Source organism: Bufo bufo, chromosome 2 (genome assembly GCF_905171765.1).
Source record: "Bufo bufo chromosome 2, aBufBuf1.1, whole genome shotgun sequence".
Classification (NCBI taxonomy): domain Eukaryota; kingdom Metazoa; phylum Chordata; class Amphibia; order Anura; family Bufonidae; genus Bufo; species Bufo bufo.
Genome location: NC_053390.1, coordinates 129114867 through 129137239, shown reverse-complemented (window position 1 = coordinate 129137239; position 22373 = coordinate 129114867). Strand labels below are relative to the sequence as shown.

Here is a 22373-nt window from a genome sequence, read left to right as displayed (position 1 = left end):
TGTGTTAATTCATAGTTTTGATGCATTCAGTGTGAATCTACAATTTTCATAGTCATGAAAATAAAGAAAACTCTTTGAATAAGAAGGTGTGTCCAAACTTTTGGTCTGTACTGTACTTCCGCATGACCTCTCTTTCGGGTTGAGAAAGATTGTATAGCCGAGACTTTGGCAACTTAGCCCCAGGGATGAGATTAACCGGGAAATCATATTCACGATGAGGAGGCAATTCCTGAGCACCACCTTCCGAAAATACATCCACAAAATCTGAGAGATACTGGGGTAAAACCGTAGTAGACACCCCAGAGATAGAGGCACTAAGACAATTGTCCGAACAAAATTTACTCCAACTAATGATCTGCCTTGCCTGCCAATCTATAGTAGGGTAATGTTTTGTCAACCACGGTAACCCTAAGACCATAGGAGAGGGCAAGTCCTTCATGACAAAATAAGAGATGATCTCAACATGTGAATCACCCACCCTTAACTGAATACCATAAGCAATATGAGTGAGACCCCTTTGAGAAAGAGGGGAAAAATCGATTGCGAACACCAAAATCTCTCTTTCTAAGGTGCAAGTACTTAGGCCCAGATTTTGAAGAAAAAGATAATCATAGGCCTAACTAACTGGGACAAAGTCCTCAAAAATAAAAATACAGCCACAAAATGGGATATCTTTAAAAACATCCTAAAATCTCATTGTGAGAGGTACATACCGTATGGGAATAAAAGGTTAAGGAACAAAAACAAACCAATGTGGATAAATAGAACTGTAAAGAAAGCAATAAATGACAAAAGAAAGCATATAAATCACTAAAACAGGAGGGTAGCACGGAAGCACTGAAAAACTATAAGGAAAAAAATAGAACATGTAAAAAACAAATAAAAGCGGCCAAACTAGAGACCGAGAGATTAATTGCCAAAGAGAATAAAACTAACCCTAAAATGTTCTTCAATTATATAAATGTTAAAAAGTATAAATCTGAAGGTGTTGGCCCTTTAAAGAGTAATGAGGGGGGAGTCGCAGAGAGCGACGAGGAGAAAGCAAAGCTGTTAAATATTTTTTTCTCCAATATATTTACTGAGGAAAATAAACTGTCAGATGACATGCAGAATGTAAAAATAAATTCCCCATTAAAAGTGTCCTGTCTGACCCAGGAAGAAGTACATCAGCGATTTAAAAAGATTAAAATAGATAAATCGCCAGGATCGGATGGCATACACCCCGTATCCTAAGGGAATTAAGTAATGTCATAGCCAGACCCTTATTTCTGATATTTGCGGACTCTATACTGACAGGTAGAGATGTCCCGAACATAAAATTTTCAGTTTGCAAACGGCGAACGCGAATTTTCGCAAATGTTCACGAACGGGTGAACCGCCATAGACTTCAATAGGCAGGCGAATTTTAAAACCCGCAGGGACTCTTTATGGACACAATAGTGATGGAAAAGTTGTTTCAAGGGGACTAACACCTGGACTGTGGCATGCCGGAGGGGGATCCATGGCAAAACTCCCATGGAAAATTACGTAGTTGACGCAGAGTCGGGTTTCAATCCATAAAGGGCATAATTCACCTAACATTCCTAAATTCTTTGGAATAACATGCTTTAAAACATCAGGTATGATGTTGTATCGATCAGGTAGTGTAAGGGTTACGCCCGCTTCACATTGACAGACCAAACTCCCAGTTTAACGCACCGCAAACAACCGCAAACAGTCCATTTGCACAACCGCAAACTCCCCATTTGCACAAGGTTGGATACCAAGCTATCCATGTCCCGTTCCTTGTCCTCACTGACGTCATTGAAGGTCTCTTCCTCCACCCAGCCACGTACAACACCAAGGGTCCCCGAAAGGTGACAACAAGCCCCCTGGGACGCCTGCTGTGGTTGGTCTTCCACCTCCTCAAAGCCATCTTCCTCCTCTGACTCCTCTTCTTCAGACTCCTCTCTCTGCGGTGCCGCAGGTCCAGCAATCGACGACGACAAGACTGCTTCTGGTGGTGATGGTGACCACAACTCTTTCTCTTCATGCTCATCTACGGCCTGATCCAACACTCTTTGCAGGGCACGCTCCAGAAAAAACGCATATGGGATGAGGTCGATGATGTTGCCTTGGGTTTGACTGACCAGGTTTGTCACCTCCGCAAAAGGACGCATGAGCCTACAGCCATTGTGCATGAGCGTTCAGTAACGCGGCCAAAAAATACCCAGCTCCGCAGAGGCTGTCCTCCTTTTTTTTTTTATAAAAAAAAAAATCTGTTCTTAACAGTTTAATCTCTGTTTTGTCCCCTATCAGGGGCCGGTGTATAGAATAGATTTTAGGAACTGGGAGATGGAAAAAGATGCTTGGTCGGTCCTCTTACTTCCAATTTGGGGCACTGCGTGTGCGCCTTGCAATGTACTGTGCAATCCCAATATGAATGGTGTGTTTAAGTAGTACTATTCCTATCAGTTTAATCCCTGTTACGTCCCCTATCAGGGGACATGTATGGAATAGATTTTAGGAACCGGGAGATGGAAAAAGATGCTTGGTCGGTCCTCTTACTTCCAATTTGGGGCACTGCGCGTGCGCCGTGTAATGTACTGTGCAATCCCAATATGAGTGGTGTGTTTAAGTAGTACTATTCCTATCAGTTTAATCCCTGTTACGTCCCCTATCAGGGGACATGTATGGAATAGATTTTAGGAACCGGGAGATGGAAAAAGATGCTTGGTCGGTCCTCTTACTTCCAATTTAGGGAACTGCGCGTGCGCCGTGCAATGTACTGTGCCACCAGATATGAGTGGTGTGTTTAAGTAGTACTATTCGTATCAGTTTAATCCCTGTTACGTCCCTTATTATTATTATTAATTATTATTATTATAATTAGGTGTGTTAAAGAGGACCTTTCACCAGAATAAAACATCTAAACTAACTATACAGACATGGAGAGCGGCGCCCAGGGATCTCCCTGCAGTTACTGTTATACCTGGGCGCCGCTCCATTCTCCCGGTATAGGCTCCGGTATCTTCATAGTTGCAGGCCTGAAACACACACACGCATGCAGGCAACTGACTGCTATTTATTCACAGTCAAAATTGTTGTTTTTCTTTAAATGTAATCTAATGTGACACCAGATATGAGTTGCGCTGGTGACACTATGCACTTGCAGGGCCTGAAACACACACGCGTTCAGGCAACTGACTGCTATTTATTCACAGTCCAAATTATTATATTTTTTAATGTAATCTACTGTAACACCAGATATGAGTTGCGCTGGTGACACTATGCTCTTGCAGGGCCTGAAACACACACACACGTGCAGGCAACTGACTGCTATTTATTCACAGTCAAAATTGTTGTTTTAAAAAAAAATGTAATCTACTGTAACACCAGATATGAGTTGCGCTGGTGGCACTATGCACTTGCAGGGCCTGAAACACACACACACGTGCAGGCAACTGACTGCTATTTATTCAAAGTCAAAATTGTTTTGTTTTTTAAATGTCATCTACTGTAACACCAGATATGAGTTGCGCTGGTGACACTATGCACTTGCAGGGCCTGAAACACACACGCTCGTGCAGGCAACTGACTGCTATTATATTACAGTCAAAAAAGTTTTTTTTTTTTTTTTATGCAAGCTACTGTGACACCAGATATGAGTGGTGGCAGTGGGCAAGTGGGCACAGTATAAGCTGTGAGCCTGACACACACGCTGGCAGGCAACTGCAATTAGATTACACAGGGGAAAAAAAAGCAGACTGATGTTCTAGCCCTAAAAAGGGCTTTTTGGGGTGCTGTTCTTACAGCAGAGATCAGATGAGTCTTTCAGGACTGTTGTGGACACTGAATACACTAGCCTAGCTATCGATTTCCCTATTAAATCAGCAGCAGCTACACTGTCCCTCCTCTCACTAAGAATGCAGTTTCCAAATGATCTAAAATGGATGCTGTCCAGGAGATGGGAAGGTCTGGGAGGGAGGGTATGATGCTGATTGGCTGGAATGTGTCTGCTGACTGTGAGGTACAGGGTCAAAGTTTACTCAATGATGACGAATCGAGGGCGGACCGAACATCGCATATGTTCGCCCGCCGCAGTGAACGCGAACAAGCTACAATCGTGGCCAAAAGTTTTGAGAATTACATAAATATTGGAAATTGGAAAGTTGCTGCTTAAGTTTTTATAATAGCAATTTGCATATACTCCAGAATGTTATGAAGAGTGATCAGATGAATTGCATAGTCCTTCTTTGCCATGAAAATTTACTTTATCCCCAAAAAAACTTTCCACTGCATTTCATTGCTGTCATTAAAGGACCTGCTGAGTAATCGTCTTGTTAACTCAGGTGAGAATGTTGATGAGCACAAGGCTGGAGATCATTATGTCAGGCTGATTGGGTTAAAATGGCAGACTTGACATGTTAAAAGGAGGGTGATGCTTGAAATCATTGTTCTTCCATTGTTAACCATGGTGACCTGCAAAGAAACGCGTGCAGCCATCATTGCGTTGCATAAAAATGGCTTCACAGGCAAGGATATTGTGGCTACTAAGTTTGCACCTCAATCAACAATTTATAGGATCATCAAGAACTTCAAGGAAAGAGGTTCAATTCTTGTTAAAAAGGCTTCAGGGCGTCCAAGAAAGTCCAGCAAGCGCCAGGATCGTCTCCTAAAGAGGATTCAGCTGCGGGATCGGAGTGCCACCAGTGCAGAGCTTGCTCAGGAATGGCAGCAGGCAGGTGTGAGCGCATCTGCACGCACAGTGAGGTGAAGACTTTTGGAAGATGGCCTGGTGTCAAGAAGGGCAGCAAAGAAGCCACTTCTCTCCAAAAAAACATCAGGGACAGATTGATCTTCTGCAGAAAGTTTGGTGAATGGACTGCTGAGGACTGGGGCAAAGTCATATTCTCCGATGAAGCCTCTTTCCGATTGTTTGGGTCATCTGGAAAAAGGCTTGTCCGGAGAAGAAAAGGTGAGCGCTACCATCAGTCCTGTGTCATGCCAACAGTAAAGCATCCTGAGACCATTCATGTGTGGGGTTGCTTCTCATCCAAATTTTGCCCAAAAACACAGCCATGAATAAAGAATGGTACCAAAACACCCTCCAACAGCAACTTCTTCCAACAATGCAACAACAGTTTGGTGAAGAACAATGCATTTTCCAGCACGATGGAGCACCGTGCCATAAGGCAAAAGTGATAATTAAGTGGCTCGGGGACCAAAACGTTGACATTTTGGGTCCATGGCCTGGAAACTCCCCAGATCTTAATCCCATTGAGAACTTGTGGTCAATCCTGAAGAGGCGGGTGGACAAACAAAAACCCACTAATTCTGACAAACTCCAAGAAGTGATTATGAAAGAATGGGTTGCTATCAGTCAGGAATTGGCCCAGAAGTTGATTGAGAGCATGCCCAGTCGAATTGCAGAGGTCCTGAAAAAGAAGGGCCAACACTGCAAATACTGACTCTTTGCATAAATGTCATGTAATTGTCGATAAAAGCCTTGAAACGTATGAAGTGCGTGTAATTATATTTCACTACATCACAGAAACAACTGAAACAAAGATCTAAAAGCAGTTTAGCAGCAAACTTTGTGAAAACTAATATTTTTGTCATTCTCAAAACTTTTGGCCACGACTGTGTGTTCGCCGGCGAATAGTTCGGGACATCTCTACTGACAGGGAATGTCCCACAGGATTGGCGCATGGCAAATGTGGTGCCAATATTCAAAAAGGGTCCAAAAACAGAGCCTGGAAACTATAGGCCGGTAAGTTTAACATCTGTTGTGGGTAAACTGTTTGAAGGTTTTCTGAGAGATGCTATCTTAGAGCATCTCAACGGAAATAAGCAAATAACGCCATATCAGCATGGCTTTGTGAGGGATCGGTCATGCCAAACTAATTAATCAGTTTCTATGAGGAGGTAAGTTCTAGACTTGACAGCGGCGAATCAATGGATGTCGTATATCTGGACTTCTCCAAAGCATTTGACACTGTACCACATAAAAGGTTAGTATATAAAATGAGAATGCTCGGACTGGGAGAAAACGTCTGTATGTGGGTAAGTAACTGGCTCAATGATAGAAAACAGAGGGTGGTTATTAACGGTACACACTCAGATTGGGGCACTGTCACTAGTGGGGTACCTCAGGGGTCAGTATTTGGCCCTATTCTCTTCAATATATTTATTAATGATCTTGTAGAAGGCTTGCGTAGTAAAGTATCAATTTTCGCAGATGACACTAAACTGTGTAAAGTAATTTACACTGAAGAGGACAGTATACTACTACAGAGGGATCTGGATAGATTGGAGTCTTGGGCAGATAAGTGGCAGATGAGGTTTAACACTGACAAATGTAAAGTTATGCACATGGGAAGGAATAATGCAAGTCACCCGTACATACTAAATGTTAAAACATTCGGTAACACTGACATGGAAAAGGATCTAGGAACTTTAATAAACAGCAAACTAAGCTGCTGCCAAGGCCAATAAGATAATGGGTTGCATCAGAAGGGGCATAGATGCCCGTGATAAGAGCATAGTCCTACCATTTTACAAATCGCTAGTCAGACCACACATGGAGTACTGTGTACAGTTCTGGGCTCCTGTAAACAAGGCAGACATAGCAGAGCTGGAGAAGGTCCAGAGGAGGGCAACTAATGTAATAACTGGAATGGGGCAACTACAGTACCCTGAAAGATTTTCAAAATTAGGGTTATTCACTTTAGAAAAAAAAGACGACTGAGGGGAGATCTAATTAATATGTATAAATATATCAGGGGTCAGTACAGAGATCTATCCCATCATCTATTTATCCCCAGGACTGTGACGGTGACGAGGGGACATCCTCTGGAGGAAAGAAGGTTTGTACACAAACATAGAAAAGGATTCTTTACGGTAAGAGAAGTGAGACTATAGAACTCTCTGCCTGAGGAGGTGGTAATGGTGAGTACAATAAGGGAATTTAAGAGGGGCCTGGATGTATTTCTGGAGTGTAATAATATTACAGGCTATAGCTACTAGAGAGGGGTCGTTGATCCAGGGAGTTATTCTGATTGCCTGATTGGAGTCGGGAAGGAATATTTTTTTCCCATAAAGTGGGGAAAATTGGCTTCTACCTCACAGGTTTTTTTTTTTTGCCTTCCTCTGGATCAACTTGCAGGATAACAAGCCGAACTGGATGGACAAATGTCTTTTTTCGCCCTTATGTACTATGTTACTATGTTACTATATTACTATAAGGCTTACCCCAGCACCACAATCAAGGAATACTTCAAAATGTTATTTTCTTGAGTCTAACGCCACCATAGCTGGAAGGAGAAAACGAGTATTGCAGGGAGATTGCATACTTGCTTGCTCTGGCAGCCCATTCACACTACCGAGAGTCAAGGGTGTTTTTTTTTTTCTCTTTATGTAAACCTTTTTGTGGTTCTTTATCATCAACACGCGATTTAACAAAAGGACAAGCATAAACAAAATGACCACTATCTCCACAGTAATAACATAGCTTATGCAACCTCCTAAAAGTCTATTACCAGAACGGAACAACACCTGACCCAGCTGCATGGGTTCCTCCCCTACCCCAGAATTACATGTCATAATACTCTGGGGAACTGGTGGGACGAAACCACTCACAGAAGGGATCCCTCGCGTGGAGGGGACCTTACACCTCTCTCTAATGCGTCTATCTAACCGCACTGCCAAAGACATAGCATTCTCCAATGTATCCGGATACTCATGAAAAGCGAGGGCATCTTTTAATCTCTCAGATAACCCCTGACAAAACTGACTACGAAGCGCGGAGTCATTTCACCCAGACTCCGTAGCCCATCTCCTAAACTCAACACAATACACCTCTGCAGAATGTTCTCCTTGTAATAAAGTACGCAACTTAGATTCTGCCATCGAGACCCGAACTGGGTCATCATAAATTAATCCCAAGGCTTTAAAAAATTCATCCACCGACCTGAGGGCCAGAGAACCAGTCGGCAGAGAAAAGGCCCAGGACTGCACATCCCCTTTAAGCAGGGAAATGATTATCCCTACTCTCTGACTCTCATCACAAGATGAAGACGGCCGCAGCTGAAAATACAACTTGCATGACTCTCTAAAGCGTATAAAATCATCCACACCCCCAGAAAACCGATCAGGGAGAGCAACCTTAAGTTCAAGGCTGGACTGACTCCCACCAGCAGAGCCATGAAGCAGAAAATTCTGACAAAGTGAAACTGCATTGCGGAGGTCAGCTACCTCCCAAGTTAACTCCTGCATGCGATCAACCAATGAATCAATTGACTCCATCTCAAAGCTGCTGAGAAATGGCAGTCTAGGTTTTGGGCGAGTTAAAATGTCACGCTGGACAGGATACAAGATACAACAGAAATGCAAAAACAAGTGTCTAGGCCAGAAGCTGGGGGATAAAGGTCACCTCCTTACAAATACCTACCAGCTCTCCCTAGACTTCTGTGCCCACGTTCAGACCCTAGAGGTGGGAATAACGTGCCTAAGGCTGAAGATTCCCTAAAATCCCTAAGATGGTGACAGGGGAAAAGAGACAGCTTGCTTCCTCAGACCTGAGGAGGCAGGCGTCTCTCTAACAGCCTAGACAGAACACACACAAGAAAACAAAACCAACTTATCTTGTCACAGAGCAGATACAGCAAATCCTTCTTTCCTTCCTTCCTTCCACTGAGCAAGATAGAAGATATAACCTGCACAGGACACTGGGAAGGGGCGTAATTTAAACTCATACAAACGACCCCACCCAGTGCACCTAAAGGGAGGCGGATACAGCTCAACTCTAAAACAAAAACAAAAAACTACACACATACTGCTAACCTGGCAGACCTCCGCACATACCTGAGCAGGGCATGACACCAATCAGCTTGAATTAAAACCAAACTTCTGTTAAGTAGGCGTCCAATTGCAGGCATGTGGTGTCTAAAACCTTGAAAACATAATATACAATGCGCATAAAGACCACAACAGATTGGACAGACAGAGAGAACAGAAAAAAGGAAAACAGAATAAGAAAAAAGAAAAAAAGGTAGAAAAAAGGCAGAAATCGGAAGACCACAAGAAAAAGCCCAAAAAAAGCAAAAAACGAAAAAATGACATAGTGGTTCTGTATATTAATTACAATGTAAGTTCATAAGAAACGTCAGGGACATGTGCTTGTACTACTGTATATTCATCATAGTATATATTCATATGGATCATCAGAGGCCATGCCTGAGAGCTAATTTCCAGAAGACCACTATATCAGATATCTAAAGCAAAATACTCTCAGTGAATGTATTCAGTATCATCCTCCGTGCCGCATGTCCATTGACTCAAGTGCTATTTGACTATAGAGCATTTCATTATTTAGGAATCCGGGCAGTAAAGCACTGCAGCACATACAGTACAGACCAAAAGTTTGGACACACCTTCTCATTCAAAGAGTTTTCTTTATTTTCATGACTATGAAGGCATCAAAACTATGAATTAACACATGTGGAATTATATACATAACAAACAAGTGTGAAACAACTGAAAATATGTCATATTCTAGGTTCTTCAAAGTAGCCACCTTTTTGCTTGGATTACTGTTTTGCACACTCTTGGCATTCTCTTGATGAGCTTCAAGAGGTAGTCCCCTGAAATGTTCTTTTCCAACAGTCTTGAAGGAGTTCCAGAGATGCTTAGCACTTGTTGGCCCTTTTGCCTTCACTCTGCGGTCCAGCTCACCCCCCAAACCATCTCGATTGGGTTCAGGTCCGGTGGACTGTGGAGGCCAAGGTCATCTGGCGCAGAACCCATCCCACTCCTTCATGGTCAAATAGCCCTTACTTTCAAAGTTTTCCCAATTTTTCGGCTGACTGACTGACCCTTCATTTCTTAAAGTAATGATGGCCACTCGTTTTTCTTTACTTAGCTGCTTTTTTCTTGCCATAATACAAATTCTAACAGTCTATTCAGTAGAACTATCAGCTGTGTATCCACCTGACTTCTCCTCAACGCAACTGATGGTCCCAACCCCATTTATAAGGCAAGAAATCCCACTTATTAAACCTGACAGGGCACACCTGTGAAGTGAAAACCATTTCAGGGGACTACCTCTTGAAGCTCATCAAGAGAATGCCAAGAGTGTGCAATACAGTAATCAAAAGCAAAAGGTGGCTACTTTGAAGAACCTAGAATATGACATATTTTCAGTTGTTTCACACTTGTTTGTTATGTATATAATTCCACATGTGTTAATTCATAGTTTTGATGCCTTCAGTGTGAATCTACAATTTTCATAGTCATGAAAATAAAGAAAACTCTTTGAATGAGAAGGTGTGTCCAAACTTTTGGTCTGTACTGTATATATCAATAAATGGTTTAAATGCATCTACTTATGACATGATTCCTTGCAACACCAGATATTTGAGTGCCCTCCAAACTATTTGATATTGTCTATTGTCCCATCATAACATTCCCTATCCATAAGCTATATCCATAAGCTATACTCTAATTACCAGAATGCTCTGGGAGAGGTGGTGAATATATGCACTATATGGACAGCCATTCAATTACATGGCTAGCATTTAATGCTACAGAGGAAATGTGTGGCTGTCTATGAGTAGAAAAACAAAGTGCCAATCTGCTAGCTTCTCTTTAAAAAGATACTGTCTGTATGACAAACTGTTGAAAAACAAATAGTGGTCATAAACCTAAAATTTTATTCGGATTCTTCGCCAAATTTTACCCAAAAATTTGCTTTGTGACAATTTTTTTTCAAAGTAGCGGGTGCAATGACAGGGATAGCGATAGCGCCGCTCCCCATCATTGTACCCCTCAGATGCCACGTTCATACATGATTGTGGCATCTGAGAATAAAAACTGTGTAAAATTAGCAGAATTAAAAAAAAAATCATACTCCATTTGCTCGCGACGGGCTGGCCACCGTCATCTTGCTTGAAGATCTGTCACAAAATCTTGCGCGGCCCAAGATGACGCCGGCCAGCGTGGTGACGTATGACAGGATTTCGGCCAAGATCTTTAATCAAGATGGCAGCAGCCGGCCCGTCACAAGCAAATGGAAGAAGTAAATATTTTTTGGTTTGTTTTTTACACTATTTCAGGTTAAATCGATTTCGCTACCACTAGTGATGATCGAGCATGCTCGGCCAGACACCTGTTTAGCTGCTACTCAGCCAATCAATGTGCAGGGAGGTAGTGGCACGCACTGTAATGACGTAGCCATGTTACTGGCATTACAGTAATTGGCTGGCTGGAATGCGTTATAGGGTGCTATAAAGCTCAGTCTTAGTCAGGGTGAGCAGAGTATAGGAAGTGAAAGACAGTGTATGGAGTGTTATTGGAAGATTTTTATTATAAAAATGTTTCAGAGACCCAAAGGTCCTTGTAAGGACTATTGTGTGTGACAGCAGCAATATATGTTTTTAGCGCATCCTGTTCTAAATAGCGTTTAATAGCCCGCTGCGGACAGTTAAATTATCCGCGCCACATCTCCTGTGTAAAGTATGCGCATCCCTAAAATATCAGTAACATCCAGTGTACTTTTTCCGTAGATGGTGTCCGCTGCGGACAGTTAAATTATCCACGCCAAATCTCCTGTGTAAAGTGTGCGCATCCCTAAAATATCAGTGACATCCAGTGTACTTTTTTAATAGACGGTGTCCGCTGTGGATAGTGAGATTAGCTGTGCCACATCTCCAGTGTAAAGAGTGCGCATCCAAAAAATATCTGACATCCAGTGTACTTTTTCAATAGACGGTGTCCGCTGCAGACAGTGACATTACCTGTGCCACATCTCCAATGTAAAGTGTGCACATCCCAAAAATATCTGTGACATCCAGTGTACTTTTTCAATAGATGGTGTCCGCTGAGGACAGTGAGATAAGCTGCGCAACATCTCCAGTGTAAAGTGTGCGTATCCCTAAAATATCAGTGACATCCAGTGTACTTTTTCCGTAGACAATGTCTGCTGCGGACAGTTAAATTATCCGTGCCACATCTCCTGTGAGAGTGATCCTCCTGATGATGACAGCAAAGTCTTGACTGTTGGTACTCTGGCACACATGACTGACTTCATGTTAGGCTGCCTTTCTAGCGACCCGCGCATTATACGCATTTTAGACAACACGGATTACTGGTTGTTCATCCTTCTTGACCCCCGCTAAAAAGATAACTTCTCATGTCTCTTTCCTCTGGTGGAGAGGACGAGCAGAAGATCCTTGTTGAAAAATTGCTCCAAAAATTTCCATCTGACAATGCTGGCGGCAGAGTCCGTAGTATCTTAGCCAACCAAGGAGAGGAGACAAGGGGGACACATAGCGGTTCCAAAAGAGGCAGGGAAACACTCTCCAAAGCCTGGGACAGTTTCATGACACCCCAGCACCCTCACCCTGATGCGTGGCCTGGTCTCACAAGGAGGGAAACATTTTGGAAGATGGTGAAGGAGTACATAGCAGACCATGTCAGCGTCCTCAACAACTACATGGTGTCCAAGCTGGACATGTGGCACGAACTGGTGTTCTACGCCTTGGAGGTGCTGGCCTGCCCTGCCGCCAGCATTTTGTCTGAGCGTGTATTTAGTGCTGCTAAAGGCATTATAACAGATAAGCGTATCTGCCTGTCAACTAAAAATGCTGACAGGTTGACTTTTATACAAATGAACAAGGCCTAGATTGACCATGACATCTCTAGTGCACCAGAGGAAAGCTGCTGAAAATAAATGCACTTTAAATGTGGCTTTTATGGTGTATTGAATACACTGTATTCCCTTGCACCCTTCCACCACAAACAAGGTTACATGGTTGAATCTTCCTTTTTTCATCCTTCTCCTCTTCCATCATATCAAAATGCTTATTCGTTGCATATACTGGCAATGCCCTCGCATATATGCCCTTCGCATATAATGTTTTCCAGGGTCAGCTCAGCTGTAGGCCCTCGCATATAATTTTTTAGAGGGTCAGCTCACCAGCAGGCCTTTACCTACCTTGTTTTACAGGGTCAGCTCAACAGCAGGCCCTCGCATATCATTTTTTTAGAGGGTCAGCTCACCAGCAGGCCCTCAACTAATGTTTTCCAGGATCAGCTCTGCTGTAGGTCCTCGCATAAAATTTTTTAGAGGGTCAGCTCACCAGCAGGCTCTCACGTACAATGTTTTACAAATGTCAGCTCAACTGCAGACCTTTGCATATAATTTTTTAGAGGGTCAGCTCACCAGCAGGTCCTCACCTACAATGTTTTACAGGGTAAGCTCACCAGCTGGCCCTCGCATATAATTTTTTAGAGGGTAAGCTCACCAGTTGGCCTTAACCAACAGTGTTTTACAGGGTCAGCTCACCAGCAGGCCCTCGCATATACATTTTTAGAGGGTCAGCTCACTAGCAGGCCTGCACCTAAAATATTTTACAAGGTCAGCTCACCAGCAGGCCCGCACCTAAAATCTTTTACAGGGTCATCTCACCAGCAGGCTCTCGCATATAATGTTTTACAAGGTCAGCTCACCAGCAGGCCCGCAACTAAAATCTTTTACAGGGTCAGCTCACCTATAGACCCATGCCTATAATGTTTTACAGGGTCAGCTCACCAGCAGGCCCTCATCTACAATCTTTTACAAGGTCAGTTCACCTGCAGGCCATCACCTACAATTTTTTAGAGGGTCAGCTTACCTGCAGGCCATCACCTAATTATACCTAATAGGTAATTGCGCGCATGCTGCCTTGCTTGGAAGTGGTAGCCATAGCTATTTCTCCGGATCCCTCTCCAGAGTCAAACCCTGATTCCCTAGCAGGCCCTCAACTAGTACAATGTTTTACAGAATGAGCTCACCAGCAGGCCCTCGCATATTATTTTTTAGAGGGTCAGCTCACCAGCAGGCCCTCACCTACAATGTTTTATAGGGTCAGCTCAGCTGCAGGCCCTCGCATATAATTTTTTAGAGGGTCCGCTCACCAGCAGGCCCTCGCATATAATGTTTTAGAGGGTCAGCTCACCAGCAGGCCCTCACCTACAATGTTTTATAGGGTCAGCTCAGCTGCAGGCCCTCACATATAATATTTTAGAGGGTCAGCTCACCAGCAGGCCTTAACCTACAATGTTTTAAAGGGTCAGCTCACCAGCATGCCCTTGCATATAATTTTTTAGAGCGTCAGCTCACCAGCAGGCCCGCACCTAAAATCTTTTACAGGATCAGCTCACCTATAGGCCCACGCATATAATGTTTTACAGGTTCAGCTCACATGCAGGTCCTCACATATAATTTTTTTAGAGGGTCAGCTCACCAGCAGGCCCTCACCTACAATCTTTTAGCGGGTCAGCTCACCAGCAGGCCCTCGCATATAATTTTTTAGAGGGTAAGCTCACCAGTTGGCCATAACCAACAGTGTTTTACAGGGTCAACTCACCAGCAGGCCCTCGCACATACATTTTTAGAGGGTCAGCTCACCAGCAGGCCTGCACCTAAAATATTTTACAAGGTCAGCTCACCAGCAGGCCCGCACCTAAAATCTTTTACAGGGTCAGCTCACCTATAGACCCATGCCTATAATGTTTTACAGGGTCAGCTCACCAGCAGGCCCTCATCTACAACCATTTACAAGGTCAGTTAACCTGCAGGCCATCACCTACAATTTTTTAGAGGGTCAGCTCACTAGCAGGCCTGCACCTAAAATATTTTACAGGGTCAGCTCACCAGCAGGCCCGCACCTAAAATCTTTTACAGGGTCAGCTCACCTATAGACCCATGCCTATAATGTTTTACAGGGTCAGCTCACCAGCAGGCCCTCACCTACAATATTTTACAGGGTTAGCTTACCTGCACGCCATCACCTAATTATACCTAATAGGTAATTGCGCGCATGCTGCCTTGCTTGGAAGTGGTAGCCATAGCTATTTCTCAGGATCCCTCTCCAGAGTCAAACCCTGATTCCCTAGCAGGCCCTCAACTAGTACAATGTTTTACAGAATGAGCTCACCAGCAGGCCCTATAATTTTTTAGAGGGTCAGCTCACCAGCAGGCCCTCGCATATAATTTTTTAGACGGTCAGCTTACCAGCAGGCCCTCAGCTACAATGTTTTATAGGGTCAGATCAGCTGCAGGCCCTCACATATAATATTTTAGAGGGTCAGCTCACCAGCAGGCCTTAACCTACAATGTTTTAAAGGGTCAGCTCACCAGCAGGCCCTTGCATATAATTTTTTAGAGCGTCAGCTCACCAGCAGGCCCGCACCTAAAATCTTTTACAGGATCAGCTCACCTATAGGCCCACGCATATAATGTTTTACAGGTTCAGCTCACATGCAGGTCCTCACATATAATTTTTTTAGAGGGTCAGCTCACCAGCAGGCCCTCACCTACAATCTTTTAGCGGGTCAGCTCACCAACAGGCCCTCACCTACAATCTTTTACAGGGTCAGCTAACCTGCAGGCACTCACCTAATTATATCTAATAGGTAATTTGAGCCCATGCTGCCTTGCTTGGAAGTGGTATCTGTAGCTGTTTCTCAGGCTCCCTCTCTGGAATCAAACCCTGATTCCCCGTTCCGTTACCCATGGTCACACTGGTTCGCGCTAAAAATAACATTGAAAGTTGATAGGGCTTGCATCCGAATGGATCGTCGCGGGGACGTGCGATCGGGCCCAGGTTATCTAGAGTCACAATAGCGGCAGCAGGCCCTCGCCCATAATGTTTTAGATGGTCAGATCAGCAGGCGCTTGCTCCAAATGTTTTTGAGGGTCACCAGCAGGCCATCCATCATAATTTTTCAAGGGTGTGTATGATGCCCTCCTTTATGTGTAACAAAGGGTGTATTGTAGTGCCGGTTCCTTGTAATTTTTGGCAGCCCTTTCACTTAGTGCATAGGCTTTATGAGTGTAGGAGTCCCACTACCTGAACAATTGTTCCCCAATGTTAATGAGGCCCTCCTTTATGTGATATACAGGTTGTATCGGAGTGCCTCTTCCTTGTAATTTTTGGCAGCACTTGCACTTTATATACAAGTAAATATACAGGAAAGAATGTTTCCTAACAATTTTTCCTCTAAAATCGATTTTATCTTCGATTTGGTGCGTATTATTGTCAGTCTGTAAAAGTGGCGTACTACTCGGACAACATCGTTCCCAGCAGCGACCTGGGAGTCCACAATGCATCCATACATCCTCCCCATGCTGTTCCCGAACCATTTCAGTGGTGTTCCCATCAATTGACCTTTTCCTACTGTATGAACCAGGCACCCTCCCCTCTTCAGAGCAGGGGGTGCCTGGTTTAATGCTTGGGTTCTCCAACTGACTTCCATTATACTCTATGACCCATAATTTATCCTGAAATTTAGATCGAAATTCCACTCCATTGGATTCTATTCGCTCATCTCTAGTGAGGATGATGGTGCAATTAACATAGATACTGGGCTTAATGACACACAATTTTTTATATCCTCAAAAGCACTGCAAAATAACTCATGTAGATCAATCCATGTTTAAATTACCTATAAATTAATAAAGGGTTGTTGCTCCTCACCCAAGGAGTAGATATCATGTTAAGATCACTCGAGCACTAAGAACCCAAGGGTGTGGAGTAAATAGATTATACGTGTATGTTCTCCCCATTCTGTTTAATGGGACTTATAAAAGTAGCCAAACAAATTTTGGCACTTTTTTTCCATAATTCACATAGAAAAAAAATGGAGAGAGCCGTACAGATATGTAACCATCTCTCCATACTTTATACTGCGGTGGCCATCTAATTAAGTGGGAAGGGTGTGGATGAATGCCCTTTTGACATACTTGTGGGTCTACCAATATTTATAGTGTATACTCTGGATATGCAATACATTTTTGAGATGTGACAACCCTTTTAACTTGCAATAAAAGATGTAGCAAATTGAATAGATTTCTAACAGTGTTCCTTACAAGGCAAGACTATAATAATAAAAAATATTTTTTTTTTCCATAACCGCAAACTACAAATTATTAAGTAATTAAATCCTAGGATATCAGGGAAGTTCCAGTAAGTTGCCTAATTCCTAGTTCTTTACACTTTAGAATGGTATTCTTTCATGATGAGCATGATTTGTCACACCTTTTAAAAATTTCTAACTATAATTGATACCTGACAGGAAAGTTTGAATTTGATAATTAAAAGAATATTTAGTAAAGTGACAGTAGAAAATTGAATTAATTTGCAGTGACGGAAAACCACTTAATGAACTTAAAGTGTAATCAAAATGTATCAAAGGCATCATTAACTTTGAATGGCAGCATTTTTGTTTGCTTCATATAATGTGCAGTCACTTTCACATTTCATTGTCTAATTATAGGATATAATGCATTTGACTATAATAATACTCAACTTTTCAGACTTTTAAGTTTCTGTGTACGATTAATGTTAGAAAGAACACCTATACTATGCCTTGAAAAAATATTCAACCCACAACTTTTTATTTTATTGTGCAAAAAAAAATATAATAAGAAAATAATAGAAGACTCTTGAGGTCTGCACCATTGCTATGTATTGTATTAAAAAATAAGTTCACTCTCTGTGTGAGATAAAAAAAACAATAGTATCATACCACAGAAACAATATAATTAGAGTTGAGCGAACACCTGGATGTTCGGGTTCGAGAAGTTCGGCCTAACTTCCCAGAAATGTTCGGGTTCGGGATCCGAACCCGACCCGAACATTGTCCCGAACCCGAACCCCATTGAAGTCAATGGGGACCCGAACTTTTTGGCACTAAAAAGGCTGTAAAACAGCCCAGGAAAAGGGCTAGAGGGCTGCAAAAGGCAGCAAAATGTAGTTAAATCCCCTGCAAACAAATATGGATAGGGAAATGAATAAAAATAAAAATAAAATAAATAAAAATTAACCAATATCAATTGGAGAGAGGTCCCATAGCAGAGAATCAGGCTTCATGTTAGCAGAGAATCAGTCTTCATGTCATAGCAGAGAATCAGGCTTCACGTCAGCCAAAACTGGAACAGTCCATTGTCATATATTTAGGCCCCGGCACCCAGACAGAAGAGAGAGGTCCCATAACAGAGATTCAGGCTTCATGTCAGCAGAGAATCAGTCTTCATGTCATAGCAGAGAATCAGGCTTCACGTCAGCCAAAACTGGAACAGTCCATTGTCATATATTTAGGCAACAGCACCCAGACAGAGGAGAGAGGTCCCATAACAGAGATTCAGGCTTCATGTCTGCAGAGAATCAGTCTTCATGTCATAGCAGAGAATCAGGCTTCACGTCAGCCAAAACTGGAACAGTCCATTGTCATATATTTAGGCAACAGCACCCAGACAGAGGAGAGAGGTCCCATAACAGAGATTCAGGCTTCATGTCTCCAGAGAATCAGTCTTCATGTCATAGCAGAGAATCAGGCTTCACGTCAGCCAAAACTGGAACAGTCCATTGTCAGATATTTAGGCCCCGGCACCCAGACAGAAGAGAGAGGTCCCATAACAGAGATTCAGGCTTTATGTCTGCAGAGAATCAGTCTTCATGTCATAGCAGAGAATCAGGCTTCACGTCAGCCAAAACTGGAACAGTCCATTGTCAGATATTTAGGCCCCGGCACCCAGAAAGAGGAGAGAGGTCCCATAGCAGAGATTCAGGATTCATGTCATAGCAGAGAATCATGCTTCACGTCACCCAAAACTGGAACAGGCCACTGTCAGATATTTTTAGGCCCCGGCACCCAGACAGAGGAGAGGTTCATTCAACTTTGGGTTGCCCCGCAATATAATGGTAAAATTAAAATAAAAATAGGATTGAATGAGGAAGTGCCCTGGAGTACAATAATATATGGTTAAGGGGAGGTAGTTAATATCTAATCTGCACAAGGGATGGACAGGTCCTGTGGGATCCATGCCTGGTTCATTTTTATGAACGTCAGCTTGTCCACATTGGCTGTAGACAGGCGGCTGCGTTTGTCTGTAATGACGCCCCCTGCCGTGCTGAATACACGTTCAGACAAAACGCTGGCCGCCGGGCAGGCCAGCACCTCCAAGGCATAAAAGGCTAGCTCTGGCCACGTGGACAATTTGGAGACCCAGAAGTTGAATGGGGCCGAACCATCAGTCAGTACGTGGAGGGGTGTGCACACGTACTGTTCCACCATGTTAGTGAAATGTTGCCTCCTGCTAACACGTTCCATATCAGGTGGTGGTGCAGTTAGCTGTGGCGTGTTGACAAAACTTTTCCACATCTCTGCCATGCTAACCCTGCCCCCAGAGGAGCTGGCCGTGACACAGCTGCGTTGGCGACCTCTTGCTCCTCCTCTGCCTTCGCCTTGGGCTTCCACTTGTTCCCCTGTGACATTTGGGAATGCTCTCAGTAGGGCGTCTACCAATGTGCGCTTGTACTCGCGCATCTTCCTATAACGCTCCAGTGCAGGAAGTAAGGTGGGCACATTGTCTTTGTACCGGGGATCCAGCAGGGTGGCAACCCAGTAGTCCGCACACGTTAAAATGTGGGCAACTCTGCTGTCGTTGCGCAGGCACTTTTATTTGGTGAAGTGGTGCTGTTCCGCAGTGCGACTGACCCGTGCGTGCTGCAGCTGAAACTCCACTATGGCCTGCTGCTGCTCGCACAGTCTGTCCAGCATGTGCAAGGTGGAGTTCCACCTTGTGGGCACGTCGCATATGAGGCGGTGAGCGGGAAGGCCGAAGTTAACTGTAGCGCAGACAGGCGAGCAGTGGCAGGATGTGAACGCCGAAAGCGCGCACAGACGGCCCGCACTTTATGCAGCAGCTCTGACATGTCGGGGTAGTTGTGAATGAACGTCTGCACCACCAAATTCAGCACATACACCAGGCAAGGGATGTGCGTCAAACCGGCTAGTCCCAGAGCTGCAACGAGATTTCGCCCATTATCGCACACCACCAGGCCAGGCTTGAGGCTCACCGGCAGCAACCACTCATCGGTCTGTTGTTCTATACCCCGCCACAAATCCTGTGCGGTGTGGGGCCTGTCCCCCAAACATATGAGTTTCAGAATGGCCTGCTGACGTTTACCCTGGGCTGTGCTGAAGTTGGTGGTGAAGGTGTGTGGCTGACTGGATGAGCAGGTGGAAGCAAGGTAGGAGGAGGAGGCAACAGGAGGCAAATAATGTTGCCCTGCGATCCTTGGCGGCGGTAGGACGTGCGCCAAACAGCTCTTCGCCTGGGGCCCAGCCGCCACTACATTTACCCAGTGTGCAGTTAGGGAGATATAGCGTCCCTGGCCGTGCTTACTGGTCCACGTATCTGTGGTTAGGTGGACCTTGCCACAGATGGCGTTGCGCAGTGCACACTTGATTTTATCGGATTGGTTGTGCAGGGAAGGCACGGCTCTCTTGGAGAAGTAGTGGCGGCTGGGAACAGCATACTGTGGGACAGCAAGCGACATGAGCTGTTTGAAGCTGTGTGTGTCCACCAGCCTAAATGACCGCATTTCATAGGCCAGTAGTTTAGAAATGCTGGCATTCAGGGCCAGGGATCGAGGGTGGCTAGGTGGGAATTTACACATTCTCTCAAATGTTTGTGAGATGGAGAGCTGAACGCTGCCGTGTGACATGGTTGAGATGCTTGGTGATGCAGGTGGTGGTGTTGGTGGTACATCCCATGTTTGCTGGGCGGCAGGTGCCAACGTTCCTCCAGAGGCGGAGGAAGAGGCCGAGGTGGCAGCAGCAGAAGAGGCCGAGGCGGCAGCAGCAGAAGAGGTAGCAGGGGGAGCCTGAGTGACTTCCTTGTTTTTAAGGTGTTTACTCCACTGCAGTTCATGCTTTGCATGCAGGTGCCTGGTCATGCAGGTTGTGCTAAGGTTCAGAACGTTAATGCCTCGCTTCAGGCTCTGATGGCACAGCGTGCAAACCACTCGGGTCTTGTCGTCAGCACATTGTTTGAAGAAGTGCCATGCCAGGGAACTCCTTGAAGCTGCCTTTGGGGTGCTCGGTCCCAGATGGCAGCGGTCAGTAGCAGGCGGAGTCTCTTGGCGGCGGGTGTTCTGCTTTTACCCACTGCTCCCTCTTTGTCTTTTGCTACGCTGTTGGCTCGGTCTCACCACTGCCTCTTCCTTCGAACTGTGAAAGTCAGTGGCACAACCTTCATTCCATGTGGGGTCTAGGACCTCATCGTCCCCTGCATCGTCTACATCCCTGACCTCCTGTTCAGTCTGCACACTGCAGAAAGACGCAGCAGTTGGCACCTGTGTTTCGTCATCATCAGAGACGTGCTGAGGTGGTATTCCCATGTCCTCATTATCAGGAAACATAAGTGGTTGTGCGTTAGTGCTTTCTATGTCTTCCACCGCTGGGGAAGGGCTAGGTGGATGCCCTTGGGAAACCCTGCCAGCAGAGTCTTCAAACAGCATAAGAGACTGCTGCATAACTTGAGGCTCAGACAGTTTCCCTGGTATGCATGGGGGTGATGTGACAGACTGATGGGCTTGGTTTTCATGCGCCATCTGTGAGCTTTCTGCAGAAGACTGGGTGGGAGATAATGTGAACGTGCTGGATCCACTGTCGGCCACCCAATTGACTAATACCTGTACCTGCTCAGGCCTTACCATCCTTAGAACGGCATTTGGCCCCACCAAATATCCCCGTAAATTCTGGCGGCTACTGGGACCTGAGGTAGTTGGTACACTAGGACGTGTGGCTGTGGCAGAACGGCCACGTCCTCTCCCAGCACCAGAGGGTCCACTAACACCACCACGACCATGTCCGCATCCGCGTCCCTTACTAGATGTTTTCCTCATTGTTACCGTTCACCACAATAAGAAAAATATTATTTGGCCCAATGTATTGAATTCAAATTCAGGCCTTTTTTTACAGACACCTAACACTATCTGGCTATCTATTTAGGTACCGTATTACACTAATACAGGCACAGCTGTAATGACAGATTTAGCTGAATATAAATTTGAGGCCTATTATTTATGCGCTGGGTGACAGGTATACGTTTACGGACAGAATTAGACTTGGATATGCACAGTAGCGTGTGTGTGAAGTTATTGAGAATGACCCTATCAGCACCTTGAATCTAATATACCCTTTTAGGAATAGATTTAAAGTAGGCCTGATACAGCAGAAACCACTAATTTAGAAAATTGCTAGGTTGGGAATTGTATTTCAACCCTGAACAAAAACTGTGCTTTGACGGACACAAAATAACTTGGCCAGCTACAGCAATAGCCACAGATTTAGCTGAATATAAATTTGAGGCCTATTATTTAGGTGCTGAGTGACAGGTATACGTTTACGGACAGAATTAGACTTGGATATGCACAGTAGCGTGTGTGTGAAGTTATTGAAAATGACCCTATCAGCACCTTGAATCTAATATACCCTTTTAGGGATAGATTTAAAGTAGGCCTTATACAGCAGAAACCACTAATTTAGAAAATTGCTAGGTT

General features: G+C 44.4%; 1 pseudogene; it reads left to right on the top strand.

The window, feature by feature from the left end:
* Positions 1-2229: 2229 nt before the first annotated feature.
* LOC120992990 lies at positions 2230-2409 on the top strand (annotated as a pseudogene).
* Positions 2410-22373: the final 19964 nt, after the last annotated feature.